The sequence below is a fragment of the Rhinichthys klamathensis genome, unplaced genomic scaffold (genome assembly GCF_029890125.1).
Source record: "Rhinichthys klamathensis goyatoka isolate OS25496 unplaced genomic scaffold, OSU_Roscu_1.1 h1tg000247l_1, whole genome shotgun sequence".
Classification (NCBI taxonomy): Eukaryota; Metazoa; Chordata; class Actinopteri; order Cypriniformes; family Leuciscidae; genus Rhinichthys; species Rhinichthys klamathensis.
The window spans coordinates 1,272,412-1,288,410 of NW_026606769.1; the positions used below are offsets into that span (position 1 = coordinate 1,272,412).

General features: G+C 37.2%; 1 protein-coding gene across 3 annotated transcripts in view; it reads left to right on the top strand.

The window, feature by feature from the left end:
• The window catches only part of bahd1 (bromo adjacent homology domain containing 1), a 50,243-nt gene that overhangs the window by 21,707 nt on the left and 12,537 nt on the right, over positions 1-15,999 (top strand). The window contains exon 1 of one of the 3 annotated variants that reach the window (XM_056266292.1): positions 12,421-12,630. The exons of 1 other annotated variant lie outside the window; for it this stretch is intronic. The gene's annotated coding sequence lies outside the window, so the exon portion shown is untranslated. One more of the 3 variants, XM_056266291.1, reaches the window with a different exon arrangement.

A 15,999-nucleotide genomic window follows, 5' to 3' on the forward strand; every position in this document is an offset into this window, starting at 1 on the left:
CTAAGGCATTTTGGGTGGTTGCTAGGGTGTTGCTAGGGTGTTCTAAGGTATTTTTGGTGGTTGCTAGGGTGTTGCTAGGGTGTTCTAAGGTATTTTGGGTGGTTGCTATGGTGTTGCTAGGGTGTTCTAAGTTATTTTGGGTGGTTGCTAGGGTGTTCTAAGGCATTTTGGGTGGTTGCTAGGGTGTTGCTAGGGTGTTCTAAGGTATTTTGGGTGGTTGCTAGGGTGTTGCTAGGGTGTTCTAAGGTATTTTTGGTGGTTGCTAGGGTGTTCTGGGTGGTTGCTAGGGTGTTCTAAGGTATTTTGGGTGGTTGCTAGGGTGTTCTGGGTGGTTGCTATGGTGTTGCTATGGTGTTCTAAGGTATTTTGGGTGGTTGCTAGGGTGTTGCTAGGATGTTCTGATGTATTTCGGGTGGTTGCTAGGGTGTTGCTAGGGTGTTCTAAGGTATTTTGGGTGGTTGCTATGGTGTTGCTAGGGTGTTCTAAGGTATTTTGGGTGGTTGCTAGGGTGTTGCTAGGGTGTCATAAGGCATTTTGGGTGGTTGCTAGGGTGTTCTAAGGTATTTTGGGTGGTTGCTAGGGTGTTCTGGGTGGTTGCTAGGGTGTTTCTAAGTTATATTATGTGGTTGCTAGGGTGTTTTAAGGTATTGTGGGTGGTTGCTATGGTGTTGCTAGGGTGTTCTAAGGTATTTCAGTTGGTTTCTAGGGTGTTCTGGGTGGTTGCTATGCAGTTGCTAGAGTGTTCTGGGTGTTTGCTATGGTGAACTATTTATGAGTTTAAAAGTTCATAAGTGTATGAATTCATGAGAGTTCATACGTGTATGAATTAATGCATTTATAAGTTCATGAGTTTATAAGTGTATGAATTTATGAGTTTAGAGTTTATAAGTTTAAATGAGTAAGAGTTCAGAGTTTATTAATTTATGAGTTTGAGTTCATAAGTGTATGAATTCATGAGTTTATAAGTGTATGAGTTTATAAGTGTACGAGTTTATGAGTTTAAAGTTTAAATTAGTTTGAAGTTTAAAGTTTAAATAAGTTTGAAGTTTAAAGTTTAAATAAGTTTGAAGTTTAAATTAGTTTGAAGTTTAAAGTTTAATTTAGTTTGAAGTTTAATTTAGTTTAAAGTAGATAGATAGATGGATAAGTGTCATAGATAGATGAGTTTATTAGTTTGAATGAGTCTCATTGGCTCATATAGTGTATAGAATGGCAGTTTGATTCAGTCTAGGGTTTCAAGGGATTTACATTTGAATTTTTGACAGTTGGGGAGTTTGAAAATCTGAAGATTCCGCAATGTAAAGTCAATGGGAGTTTTTTCCGACTTTGATCGTCATTTTTAGGAAAACCGTAAGTCCGATCAGTTAGAAAAGATATAGCATACCGAGTCAGAACAGTTTGAGTGTCCGTGCCGAGTTTGGAGTATGTGGAGTTAAAGCTCTAGGAGGAGTAGCAGTTGTAAATTTTGAGTAAGAAGAATAATAATAATAATAATAATAATAAGTTTAAATACAACATCAGTAAGTTGGCTCTCACAAGCCAACTTAATAAGTTTAAATACAACATCAGTAAGTTGGCTCTCACAAGCCAACTTAATAATAACAATACCAGACTTTTTTTGAGGCAAGTAAATAGTGCTCTAATTATTTTATGCTGTTTATAGCTGAATATGGTCAAGTCACGTGAGGTACCTTAAATAAAGGTACCTTTATTTATGTAGTGCTTTTTACCATACTGATTTGTTTGATTCAAAGCAGCTTTACAGTGATAGTGTGTTAGCACATGGATTCAAACATTCTGACACGCAAAGTAAACCATTCATGTGAAAGTGGAGCTTTAATTTTTATTGTGCATAGGCGTAATTTATGGGTGGGACAAGTCCCCATCACTTTTTCTCAGGGTCGATATTGTCCCCCACCACTTTGTGAAACATTTCGAGGCACGGATGTACCTAATACAAATTAATAAATCATCTCCAGCTAACTAGCAGAGCATTCATTTAGTTCGTTATTAAATAAGAGACAATCTAGCACTAAAATGTTTTGTTTTGTTTTTAAATCAAGCTGAATGCTTGTTATCAGTTGCATGGATACAGTAGCTATGTTTCCATCCACACATTTTTATCCGCATTAAGTGATATTGAATGAAAAATGCCTTATGGAAACAGTAAAATTCGATTAAATTTTTATGAATATCGACTCAAATGAAATACGATCGGTCGATTTTATCTTGATCGATATACGGCTTATGCGATAAACGCGGATGGAAACGTTATTATGGTGCGATGACTGCGATCCATTTTGCCTAGTAAAACTTTGTTCGCAAATGTTGGCTTGAATGTTCTGCTATTCGGTGAGAAAATGAATGGAAACACCTTAACATGTCTCAAATCAATTCGATATACCAATTTGATCGCAAAACAGCATGTGACGTCATTACGCACAGGTTTTTATCCGCTTTAAAGCCGTTTGATGGAAACACACTTTCACCAGCTTTATTTGCATGAGGTTTTTTACCGAACTTCAGATAATTTCGATTGACAAGTGGATGGAAACATGGCTAGTGTTTTGTTGTGGCTCATGCAGTCTTCACTCGGATACTCGCTTCAATCTATCGCCGTTGTGGAGACTCTCTATTCGTTCCGGTGAAATCACAAAACAAAATGCACACAAACGTGGCCCTGCTTGATATATACTGTAACCACTGATAAACATATTTTGTTTTGATGAGAAAAAAAAAATCTATACGTGTGCGGATTAGATCCCAGAACCTCCGACACGCTTGGCTAAAGTTTTAACCACAAGACCATTAAGGTAACTTACACAAGCAAAATTGCTGATCTATGGATTTATTCACATGAAAATTCTCGGCACTAACAATATTAGTAGATCTCATTAAAAGACTAATTAAACCCAATGTAACGTTACTATTGAAATTGATTTCTAGACATAGTTTTTCTAGACACATTACATAAAGTGAGTACATACTTTTTATGCATTTAAACCCGTTTTTACCTGAAAAAATGCAATCGGACAGAAAATGTATACATTCGGCGTCACGTCATTGACCCAATAATCACTGCAACAATGATCCAATCATAGACTCTTAAGCATTTGCCTAAATCAAAAGAGCGACTTTTTTTGTCCGGGCAGCGTATGTTTTTTGCACAAAAAAACTTTATTAACAATATAAGTGAACCTCAAGGAACATTTAAAATAATAAAAAACAAAATCCATGTCACAACCTTTTTACATAGTAGTTTAAAAAAATGTATTTAGACAAACAACTGCTGAACTGGTCCATTTATTAGTTCTCGACATAACATTAGATAATTATCGCCCTATCATATCAGCCAGAATTTTAGTATAGGTTACTACAATGTACCTTGAATGTTGCACAGTTTGACCATGAGAAAGTCAAGACTTGTTGATAGTCTTCCTTCCGTTTCCAAAAACTGTTAAACCTGTTTAACTGATTGGAAAGTTTAATTTTGCACTGGAAAAATATAATCTGACCAGATAAACCAGCTCTTCGTGCCTTGTTTCAAATGTTTGAATCATCTTCCTCCTCATGCAAATTTAAGAATTAATTTGCAAACAGTTCTTTGAACAGTACTAAAATGTTTACAAAATGTCAGCTGACTAATCATTGATGACTAATTGTTGTTTTCCCTTGAGGGCAATGTACTGAACGCTGTTCATGGAAACCTATAGAGAGGCAGTATCTCACTAGTGACACTATATGAAACAAATGTATTGTATTTATTTGGATAATTTAGGGTGAGATTGGAGTTATGTCAGTTACAGACTCACAAAGGCTCAAATGTCCCTTCTTCTCATCCCAGAATTAAATCCCCAAAGGCAAGACTTTCTTATACTGCATCAAAAGTACTTTGATTACTGTATTTCTATTTGAATGAAGACGCTGTGGAATGTTCTTCATTACCTTCAGGACATGTGTCCCATAGATTTCCAGCTCACATATGCTTGACGGGGAAGAGTCGTTTCATGTGGCTAATCTTAAACCCATCAGACACGACACGACCTGGTCCTGTGCCAGAGCCACAGCTGTGAAATTTACTGGTCTGTTCGAGGAGAGAACTGGGGTTAAAAGTGGCCACTGAAACCAGATTCAGCTGTTTGAGGGTTTGCAGCTGTGGTCGACGTGAAGGGGTTGAAGCTCTGGTCTATTATCACTGCTAAAATGTTTATGTTAAAAGGATGATAAAGACTGTTCATGAGCCATGCTAAAATCTTCCAAGCCAGACCTCAGGCTTCCCCTGAAGCTTGTAGAGCACATGGTCTTCAAAATCGCAGATGGCAACACCCAGCATGCGAGAACACAAGATTGAGCCTCTGTTGTTTGTGCTGGTTGTTACTACACAGCTGGAAATCCAGTCAAACTATTGTTGATTTTCTTTCTCTCAGAAAGCATTTAACGGTGTTGATTCTTCATTGTAATCTTAACAAGATGTGTCATAAGAGTGTATTCTGAGAAGAAAAAAACCCATCCCTTGCGCTTTCCTGGGCACTTTGCCCTGTGTCTTTCATGCTTTTGAAGACAGACACTTTAACAACTAACAAGAGTTTGACTTCCTGTGTTCTGTCAGTTCAGTGGCAACAAACTGTCATCTGAGAGTCTGAACTAACACGAGCAAACAAATTAACATGCTGTGTACATCCAAAGTCTCTTTATGGTTTCTTTAGATGTACTGAAATATCTTTTATGCTCTTTTCATGGCAATAGTGTATAGCTTAACAAAACCACTGTGTTACACTTGAAAACAACGTTAGCCTACATCAAATGAACTTTCATTGATTGTGGAAATGGGGTTCTCTTAAAAGTCACCATGAAATCAAAATTGACAAATCAAATGGAATATTGCAGTATTGCAGGAGCTTGAGTTTCACTTTCGGATTCGCGATCGCACGTAGTCTGTGTATAGGGAGTGGCGGTGCTGAGCGAGCATTTGACAAGGTATAACATTTTATCATACATGCTAATCATACAGATAAACATGCTGTTAATCTCGTGGCACAAGATCTCCTCACACCCTACTAATAACAAAAATGAGAATTCAATGATTTATATAAACTTTAATCATATTTGATGTCACGCAAGGACCTCTGGGAATGACCTTTTACTGTTTTTAGTTGTATGGCAATCCATGTTTTTGTTTGCAAAAGCTGTACATTTGACAGTATTTTACAGTAAAATTATATGTAATGCTAACCCATTTACGTTTTTTCATCATATATAGTAAGGTAACTTACAGGTGACCTAATAAAAAAAAATGTACAGGTTTTTTTTCTGTAAAAATTACAAACTGTTTTTTTGAGTCAGTGACAAACATGAGTCAGTGGGATTGAATATTAGCAAATCTGGTTACAGTACATGCCAAATTATTAGAGGCACTGATATTAAAGCATGTGTATTTTTCACATCAGTAGAGGGGTAGTTGGAGGGCTAGATGCCATCTTTTTATTAGGACCCTTCTTCAGCTTTTCTCATTTGAGTGTGATTATATATTAATAAGAATATTTGATTTTACAATATTGGACTTTACATCAAGCCATCGCCCTGTGAAACCCTTGGATTTATGTTCCTTTTGTTAAGTTTTCTTCAGTGGTGGAGGAAGTACTGAATCTCAGTACTTAAGTAAAAGTACAAATAACCAGAGACATATTTACTTTAGTGAAAGTAGAAGTACCACAATGACAACCCTACTTAAGTAAAAAGTACCTGATTTTAAATGTACTTTAAGTATTAAAAGTAAAAGTACTTGCATAACAATTTATTCTCTTAATGTCTATATTATTCTAATGATTAATAAAACATAGTGCATATAGTGCATATTCTAATGATTAATAAAACATCATTATACCTATTAATCCTATAATGATGTTCAATAATGATGGAAAAGCCGTTATTTTAAAAGTTTTTGTCACTATTTCTGAACAAGCTTGCAATTAGGCAATATACAGATTAAGCTTAATTTGACGGGGTTTGGCTGTAAACGCGATTAATTTATGGCTTAATTCTGAACCTCTTGGCTTGCCATACTAATCTTAACCAAACGTATAATAGACAGGCACCCCACACCACTACTAAACCTACCCATGCGTATCCTATGCACGTAAAAACAAATTTCCGCGTATAAATTGCACAATAAACATACTGCGTGACCGGGTTGATATGGCAACCAAACTTCATTGGTGAGACAAACGTGCGACGAACGGACGGTCAGGATGACGTTTTGGCAGGGGAAAACTGATCAGAAAATGTAACGAAAATGTAACAGAACGTAGTGGAGTAGAAAGTATAATAATTGCTGCAAAATGTAACGAAGTAAAAGTAATAAGTATGCACTATTGATTCTACTTAAGTAAAGTAAAGATATGTGAAAAATGTACTTAAGTAAAGTAACGAAGTATTTGTACTTTGTTACATTCCACCACTGGTTTTCCTTTATGATAGTCATACACAGATGTCATAAAAGTATTTCAAAACTTAACCTATGTTCTGTCCCATGTGTGTTGTTCCATTGTTTTATTGGTTAGTTGATTTAAACACAATTTTAAATCTGCAGTAATGAACAGTGATAATGGTAATTTCGTTTGGTTTAATCAGTTAATCTAAAAGTGGCTTTTTCTCTACAATAATTGCTGTTAGAAGCAGAACTGGTTTTGGCTTTTTGTCAATGCCTAATAGATAACCTGGTAACTTAGGTTAAAGGAGCATTGCGGAAGTTCTGAAATTTCTTACCGTTACTGACACCAGTGGCCGTTAGAGTAACTGCAGCCAGTCTCATGCTCGTTTTCGGTGCACACGCTCGCTCGCTCGTTGGCCGCACTAGATAATATAAGGCTTTTTTTTATTTTTAAACTTACGAGGAGTTTCCGTGGGTATCTGGATTGTGCTGGAGCCTGGTCGCTTCTTTCCGTCCACAGAGTCCATTTGAAACACTACAGCTAGCGATTCCCTCTGCTTAATAATGTCTGCCGTACGGATGAAAGCCCAAGTAGACGAGAACGCACATGGCGTCACATTTTGTGAATTTTCACGCCAATTCGGACCCGACTCCTCCAGACAATTGAGCCTACAGGCTGATAGAGGCAACCGTGGTGGACAGTCAAGGTGTCATTCTTTCTATTACATAATGGTTGGCTCATAAATGTACAAATGAAGACTCTATCTTAAAGATTTTAAGTAAAAACCTACACATAGCCCCTTTAAAGTAAAATAGGCCTGTAATTCTTTCATAAAATCACTAACATGCAAATAAATGTCTTCTGCCACCTTTGTCCTGGAAAGAGCGCTGCTACGTACATCTGGAAGTTCATGATAGTTCAATTTCTTCTGTGAATGAATGCCACCAGTCAGGCCCGGCTCCACGGGGGGGCCAGGGTGGGCCTGGCCCACCCAATCAGAAGCTTGGCCCACCCTGGCCCCACACCACATAACAGCCAATCACAAAATTGGTGCGATATTCAATTCAGCTCGAGATAGGCTACGTTATTTTCTATTTTCTACCCAACCCCCTCCTTTTTCCCTCCGAGACCAGTGTTGCCAACTTAGCGCCTATGTCGCTATTTTTAGCGCCTATGTCGCTATTTTTAGCGACTTTTCAGACCCCTTTAGCGACATTTTTTCAAAAAAGCGACTAGCGACAATTTTAGCGACTTTTTGGACAAACCTCAGTAACCTCCAAATGTTACCAGTACTGTCCTGCGAGCGCGAGGTCTTGCTTTCTCCCTGTCGTCACTCTCTCTAGCTGCGTCTCCTCTGTTCAGTGAATGGCTGAGAGGAGCGCACGGCCGCTGACAGACGCGAATGAGCAGTGTTTTTCCACGGACTTATCACTTATCTGCTTTTCTTTTGTTATATTTAAATAATTTAGTTTGACCATTTTAATTTTATTTATTTTCTTGTGCTTATTACTTAACACTCACTATCACAGAGCTTAGTTCATCTGGTTCCCTAACTCTCTCAATTCAGATAATGTTCCACATAGGCCAATAAAAAATGTAATCATTCACTATATTATAGCTACTCGTTCTATTGTCTGACAACAAAAAAAAATAGGAAATGAAAACAGCTTTATTGACATTCAGGGTCACACGCAAGGTCTCTCGCTCGCTTTCCCTCTATGCCGTGCGCGCGCTACGTGGTTTGGAGCACAATCTCTGTCTCTGGCGCTCGCTCTAGATTACGAGAGATTTGAACTAATTTGCGGCATAGCAAGTCGATCACGAGTGGCTCAACAGGTAGATATATAGATAAACTCATCTTCCAGGCATTTGACTGACCTGGGTGCGTTTCCCAAAAGCATCGTTGGCCAACTATGATCGCAATTTCCATTGAACTCTATTGGTAACGACGGAACTTGCTACCATAGTTGGGTTTGGGAAACGCACCCCAGGTTGACACTTCAGCGTGAGAGATCGGGGGTGTGGCGTGTGACCGTGTGAAACCAATCAAATGCGTGTGTCTCACGGCCAATGCGTGAGAGTTGGCAGCTCTGAACTTAGTTTATTAGTATATATATAAACATATTAAACATGTTTATATATATATATATATATATAAAGTTACTACATAGTTCCAAAATATATACAAAAAATATTAAAAATGAAGAACATGTTAACATTTTTAGTTAGTAACAAGTTTGTTTTAGTTGATGTAAATAGTTATTTTAAAAGATCTGTTCCTTTTTATCAAATCTATAGTTACTTAATTGATACAAGATCTGTTAAGAGGTAAAAACAATATTACAAATGCAAAAATAGAGAATGTAAAAATAAACATGTTAAACAAAAGTTACTAAATAGTTCCAAAATATGTACAAAAAATATTAAAAATGAAGAAAACACAAACACAACAATAACAAAACAACCCTAACAATTGCCTTAAATGCATGATATTAAAATTATATCAACAGACATGTGAGACTAGTATTATATCCCCTCCCCCCTCCCCCTGACCGGCCCACCTGGAATATCACTTGGCCCACCTTTCATCTCATATCTGGAGCCGGGCCTGCCACCAGTATACTTAAAAATCTTGCATTAATGGGGACGTTGACAGAGAGGAGCAGCTGAGGCAAATTTAGGAAGCAATTTCTCCGAAAGCTTCACTTTAGTGCTCTGAAATGGAGTAAACTCTGAGTGGCTAAACTGGCAGAAGGTTGCGCAGTGGACAGTGAACTCTTGGACAATGTGTTAGTGTCAGTATCAGACTGTGCCTCTGCACTCTTGGTGTGATGACGCAGTGGGCTAACATTAACGCCTTTTCAGCCTCTTCTCAGTGAATTCTCTGCTTTTCAAATGCCAGTGTGCAAATGAACCCACGGTACCAGTTTGCTCATGGCCACCTGAGCTGATAGAGCTTCATTTTCAGGGGTTCTTTCGAGCCTTTTTGTATTTCTCATTCTCATAACAGCTGTGTAACTCCTATGTCAATTTGAAAAACAGGGTTAATAATGTATGTATTTGGATTTACAGGGGCAAAAGGTACAATAGTACTCACTCAAGTAAAAACCCCAAAATACTCAGTTAGAACTTTACACCTCTGCATATAGAAGGATATAAAACAAACTAATATTTTAGTTTACTTTTTTGTGTTTGAATTTTGTTACCCAATTTCTATACTAATTTGCAGAACTTTATTGATCTTCATAGGGAAATTCAAAAGAGTAATTTCCTCCTGTTGGCATCAATGACATACGGACGACCAAGCTTTAATGCTTTACCATCTGATCTATCAAAGGCAGTGAGCATCTTTTAAATGAGGCTGAATTATGTGAGTTAAATAGCCTATTTGAAATGTTTTTTCTCTCTCGTTAAATCAACATGAAAACGCATTTCAAGTAGCGTAGGATAATCACGTTCATGAGAAGGCCAAGCTGAAGGCTGATCTGCTGGAGAAACGTCTTTACTTTGAGGTTTATGCTGTGAGCTTGTGTCAGTGTAAAATGAGCTTTGCTTGCAGTGTTGATTGTTACCTCTGTTCAGTTGTTTTTAGTTAGAGTTTTCTGTTTTAAAAGACAGACGGAAATTTGATATGACACAGACAATTGCTTTTATCATAAAGCAGAAAATCATTGTTTCACTTTCTAAAGCTTTTTCCACTCAAGATACTAATGGGCTTGGTCTAAGAAGGGTCTAATATTTCCTCCCACTTTTTATTTCTAAGATTTATGTCATAGCTTCGGCTGTGTTTGCCATCCTGCCACATGCCGTGTGTTTTAAAGGCTCCCTGATTAAAACTGCATAATCAACAGGATAACCAGACATTTTAGGGACCGTTCATTTAACATCTCTATTTGATACCCTATCTTATCTGAGACGTTACAGCCTCAGAGGAAGAATCTTTGAGCGTAAGTTAATGTTTCATTGTGTGTGCCTCGAGCAAGTTTTGTGAAGATTTGTATAGTGCTTATCTATTTGATCTGTTGAGCTTATTAGTCTAAGTATGCAAATTCCATTCATTTTTCCTATATTAAACATATTTCTGAATGGTATTAAACATCAATTTATATGTAAAAATAGTATTTTTTGCAGCATTTCTCCCAGATTAGCCTTTGTAGGACCTTGAAGCTTTTGTCCTCCTATCTTAATACTCTGTGGATCTACAACCATTTCTTTCAGATGTCATATCTTCATTACAGTCAACACTTTTGTGAAGTTTCCAAGCTTAAATCATTAGCCTAAGTGTTGTTTATGTAACTTAAAGCTTAGTGTAAATATCATCCTTCTGTCTTAGTTATCTTAGAAAAATAGTGTTTTGTTGAGGCTGCAGCTGTAAAACCTCAGCTATACTTCCCCATCAATTTACAGTGCGGTCTTCACACTCAACTGCCCCATTTTCCTTCATCCTTCTATTGAGTCTCTAATTGGATACTGTCTACTTTCAATAGAAAGCAAATGCTCACCGAATCTATTGTATTAGTATTTCTTCAGCAACAACAGCATCCAGATATTATACACTTGTTTCAAGACATTTATACACAAAACATTGACTTTAAAGCATTAAGACCATGACTCAATTTAATTGTACATGTTTGCGAATTCGGTTCATACAGGAACCAAGGAAAAGTACACCATAAGAAAAATTCCTTTGACCATAAAACAGTTTAATACAGTAATTTAAAATACAGGTATAAAACACCTATGAAAAAAACAGTACAATGATGTTCTGAGCATCTTAGAGTGTATGTTGGAGATTTGGATTTAGATTTGTATTAATGTCTAACACACTATTCAATAATACCTTGGTTTAATAACAAAACAATGTCTTAGTAATTATGAAGAAGTAGTATTAGAAGTAGTAGTAGTGTTGAACAAACTAAACGTGTAGCGACACTGAAATCCATAAATCTCACTGTATGCAAATGAAAGGCATTTAGGTGCATTCTTTAAACAAACAACAGTGAGTGTGAGAGTTTAAGGAACATTTCTCTGTATGGGGACACTAAAAGGTCATTCCGTGTCAAATCAACCAAATTTTGGAAACTTTCCCAGCTCAAATTTTTTATTTTGCTCAAACTTTTTTCTGTTGAAAGACAAACATAAATAGTGATGAAAGCCAAAATATTAAATGTCATGGATGTATTTACTGAGTAATCCACTGGTCAAAATGACAGTTTTTACATGAGATCTGGAGCCAAATTACAGGGGGGTAAAAATGACAAATAGAAAGATGGCAGCATTATTATTTTATTTTTCATAGAGATTGGTAGGTCTGTATTGGTAAAATCTGTTGACTTTAGCAATCTTGGTTGCGTTATATGCCAACGGTGACAGTTAAAAAATGGGAAAAAGCTCTTTTTTGCCTCAAGTTTAAATGCCTGCAACTCAAGAAGAATTAAAGGTAGGCCTATCTCAAGATCCTTCTGTTCTGCTTCTTAACAAACTTTCCTTTTAATATCTTCATTTTAAAGGCCCTTGATGGTTCAACCTCTGGTTGATTTGACACGGAATGACCCTAAATCATTATTCAGTTGAAATTGTGTTCTAAACCATAAAATAGGATTGGTGATAGTAGGCTGTCTTTTACAGTGTAATTTGTTTATTAGCCTGAGTACTTGTTTTCACATGCATCTCACATTAAAGAGGCAAGGACCCAAGCTTGACAAACATTCTGTAATGGTCAAAAGGTCAAAACCCAACCAGTTTGAATTTGAATATGGAATATAGGGTTTGTTCCTGGAAGTAGGAGTAAAAGCATTAAATTACCACATGTGATTAATTAGCCTATAATCTTTTAAAACTAGACGTCGTGCCTAGACCGCTCTGATAACCTCATGCAAACTTTTTTCCCTTTGGCAATTATTTCATTATCTAGTTTCTGAGTAGCCTATCGGCTACTGCTGATGATGAGATAGTCCAAGGCTGTCCATTATGTAATAGCTGTTGATCCAAGGGACTTGCTCACTGCGTGAGATCAAGCACTGACCAACAGTGAGTTTTACGGAGTGATGGGGTTTAAATCTCAGCCGATGCCTGTCATTTTTGCATTTTTCATCACTCAACTACCTGAATGATGCCAACGAGACCTCGTCCCAGCGCAGCAGCGGCTCTCACGAATGCAGCGCATGAATATTATCTCGAGCAGCACGCTACTTCGGAAGTAGGTCACCGATTAAACGTGTCTTGTCAGCTGTGTGTGCTCCCCTCGTTTCATTTCACTGTTGAACATCGATATTGTTGTAATAGCCCAACAACAGGAGCCTCGTTGCTCGCGGAATGTGATTATTTGATCGGGAATACAGCGGAGTGAGTGGATGACGAGGTAAATGAAGGATTACTAATCTGTTTTATCTTGGTAATGCGCTTTTTTTCTAGCGCTCGCTCTCTCCTCTAGTGGGGAAATAGCTTGAAATATGACATGATTCGTGATCATTGCTGTATGAATTCGGTTCGAGAGACGCTTTTTAGTTAGACTTGCACAAACTGTTCTTTTATCGTGCTCTGGATACCATCGCGAAGCTCGGAAATTTCAGCAGGGACCGACCGAGCGCTATCCGCTTCGGCGTTTGATTCTCACGGTTGGCCGTTTAGTGTAATTTTCAGCACTGACGTTAATTGCTCGGTTTCGAGTTGACCGTGCTGGTTCGGTTTCGCAGTTGGGAGGTATGCGGTGGCAGAAACCGTAGGATGTGAAGGAAACAGCGCTGTTTTTTAGTGTGTGTGTGAGAGAGAGAGAGTGTGTGTGAGTGTGATACGCCCTATGAGCCGCACGAGCTCCTCTCATCATCATACACCTCCAGCACGCGCTTGCCGCCTTTATCCCGGATTACTTTAATCGCGCTGTACATTTCACTCTGTTTCCTCTTTTTTTCAGTTTCCCCCCCCCAATCCACACCTTTCCCTTCTCTGTATCTGCAGTGTAGGAGGAAAAAAGAACAACATCTATTTGTGTACAGTGAGTGAGGGGTGAATTTCAAATCACACGAAGGAAAGAGCAACTTCTTTCGTCTCTACATGTCGGATATCACGTTAAACCGCATTAATCCACCTATCAAAGCGCAGACTGGATACATTTTCTATTGAACGTTTACGTTTTACGTCCGAAACGCCAGATGGCTATCCGGATATTTGCCAGAAAGTCGGGCTGATACCTCATTCCGAAAAAAAGAAAAACACCCGGAATGGTGGTAAATTATGGGCACCAGTCCATTTCCCTTCACCCCTCCTGAAACTAGAAAGGGGAACCTCTAATTTTCCATAATATCGTGCCAAAATTTCATCCTCCAGCTACCTTCCACTAGAGAGTTTGTGTTGTGTCACTCAATTGGACATGACCAGCACTTAGTCTATTATTTTATGAGCCACACTTTCCTCCAGATCAATAACTTGTGACATTCCCAGAAATTACAGACTGTTGATTTAGTTTTTAGTGGCACTTAGAAATTGTATTTAAAGCTTTTCACATTTGTGAACGCACACTATAGGATTCAATTGCGGTAATCTTTAAATGACTTTATAAAGCAAGAGAAGAAAAGTAATATGCGTTAATGCTGATTCTTGGTAAATTGGAGATTGAATGTTTTATATATATATATATATATATATATATATATATATATATATATATATATATATATATACACACACATACAATCACCAAATCCAATATTTAATATTTTTAATGCATGCTTTTTTTTGCAGCGTTAACAACAAAACTTAATAAACCTAATGAATATTTTAATAACAGTAATTATAAATAATATCATAAAGCTAATTATTGATCCCTACTGTAAATGTGTATGTTTGGTTATTTTACTTTTAGTGTAACCTGTTTGGTTAAATATTTAAAGTAGTCACTTTTATGGTTGGAACTACAGAATGATTCCCCTCTTTATCTGGCGCATGGGTGGATGTGGATGATTTTAAATGGTATCTAGAGCAGTAGGAGTGAAGAGGATTGTTGCAAATGAGAGAATGCTACAGTTGTCAATTATGGTAGATGCCTTTTGTTGTCCATATTTTACAGTTATGTAAATATACAGTTTACAAAAATGTTTCTTTCGCGGGTGCTGAACTTGCTCTGTGCATTGTAAAGGAGAGCACTACATGCGTCTGAGGTTGACTGATGGTTATGATGACCTCTTTTATTTGACAGATGGAGATTCAAATACAGCAGCTGTCAAACTTAATAACTGAGCACAGGAATAAATGGATCTATTCACACAATCCAAGCAAGCCTGTAGCATTCATACTTTTTCAAAGCTCTTCTGTCTTTCATGGTGGAGCACAGTGATACCAATGATACAGAACATAAAACTCAAAATCATATTTAAAACTAAAGCGATGCATCAAATATGAAAAGATGTCTTTGACTAATAATAGCTTGGTCTAACTTCAGAGTCAACTGGAAAGCCTCAAGGACTTCTGTTCCTTTTAAAGAAAGAGGAACTTGTCAATAGGTCAAAGCAGTTAGTGTTTTGTGTCTGTTAGTGTTAAGTTTCACATGGAGCCCAATTACTGTCATATGTCTCCTCCGCGTGTGTGTTTGACCCCTGACTTGCCTTTCAGTTAATCAATAGGTCTCGGGGAAACATGTTGGACATGTTAAATCTCCAGAATGACATCAGAAATATTTCTTGCATTAATTTCTCATCTGACATTTGAGGTTACAAGTTTTCAACCTTGTGTACCACAAAATTGCAAATCAAATAGTTTTTATTTGGAGAGCAACAGTTTAATGGGCACTTAAGAAACTATTAGAAGAACCCTGTCCCTGACTATGTAATTTTTACAGATCAGGTGTTTCTGTATCTCTTAAAGGAACATCCTGTCATTATTTACTCGCCATCATGTTGTTTTAAAGCTATTGAAAGGTCCAGTCATTGAGCTTACATGGAAAAGGGCATCTTAAACATGTTTTTTTTATTATTTCAAGAACACAACACAAAGGTGAATAAATGATGACAGAATGTTAATTTTTGGGATAAATGTCCTTTTAAATGATGCAAGATGTAAATAGGAATAGCTGACCTAAGTTTCAGACATTGTGGTACCATCACATCAATCATAACAAAATGTTTTGCTGTCTCTCTGTATATTTTAGCAACTACATCATCATTCATTTAAATAACTGACGTAGGCTAATTATGGCAGTGTTTCAGGTCGATTAGAGTCGAATGTACACCGAATGGTGCCTGTGAAACCATTATATGCTAAAGGAATGATGTAAAATCTCAAAGTTAAAATATCAGAAGTGTTACTAGCCTGCTAAGATAAGAATGTTATTTATGGATTGTGTGAATTCACCTAGAAAGATGTTTGTTACAAAAGGCCAAAACAACATATGCTAAAAATTGTTTATTGCACCTACGCAGTTTAGTAACCATGTTTGTCCCTTACAAATTAAAATTCTTTAAACTCTTGCCAAACCAGAAACCTGATTACGGTGGCACATAAGGTCACATTTGTGCTGATTTTTCAGCTTTAGTTTACATAGTCGGTTGCATTAATATTAATTAGTAAAGGTTAT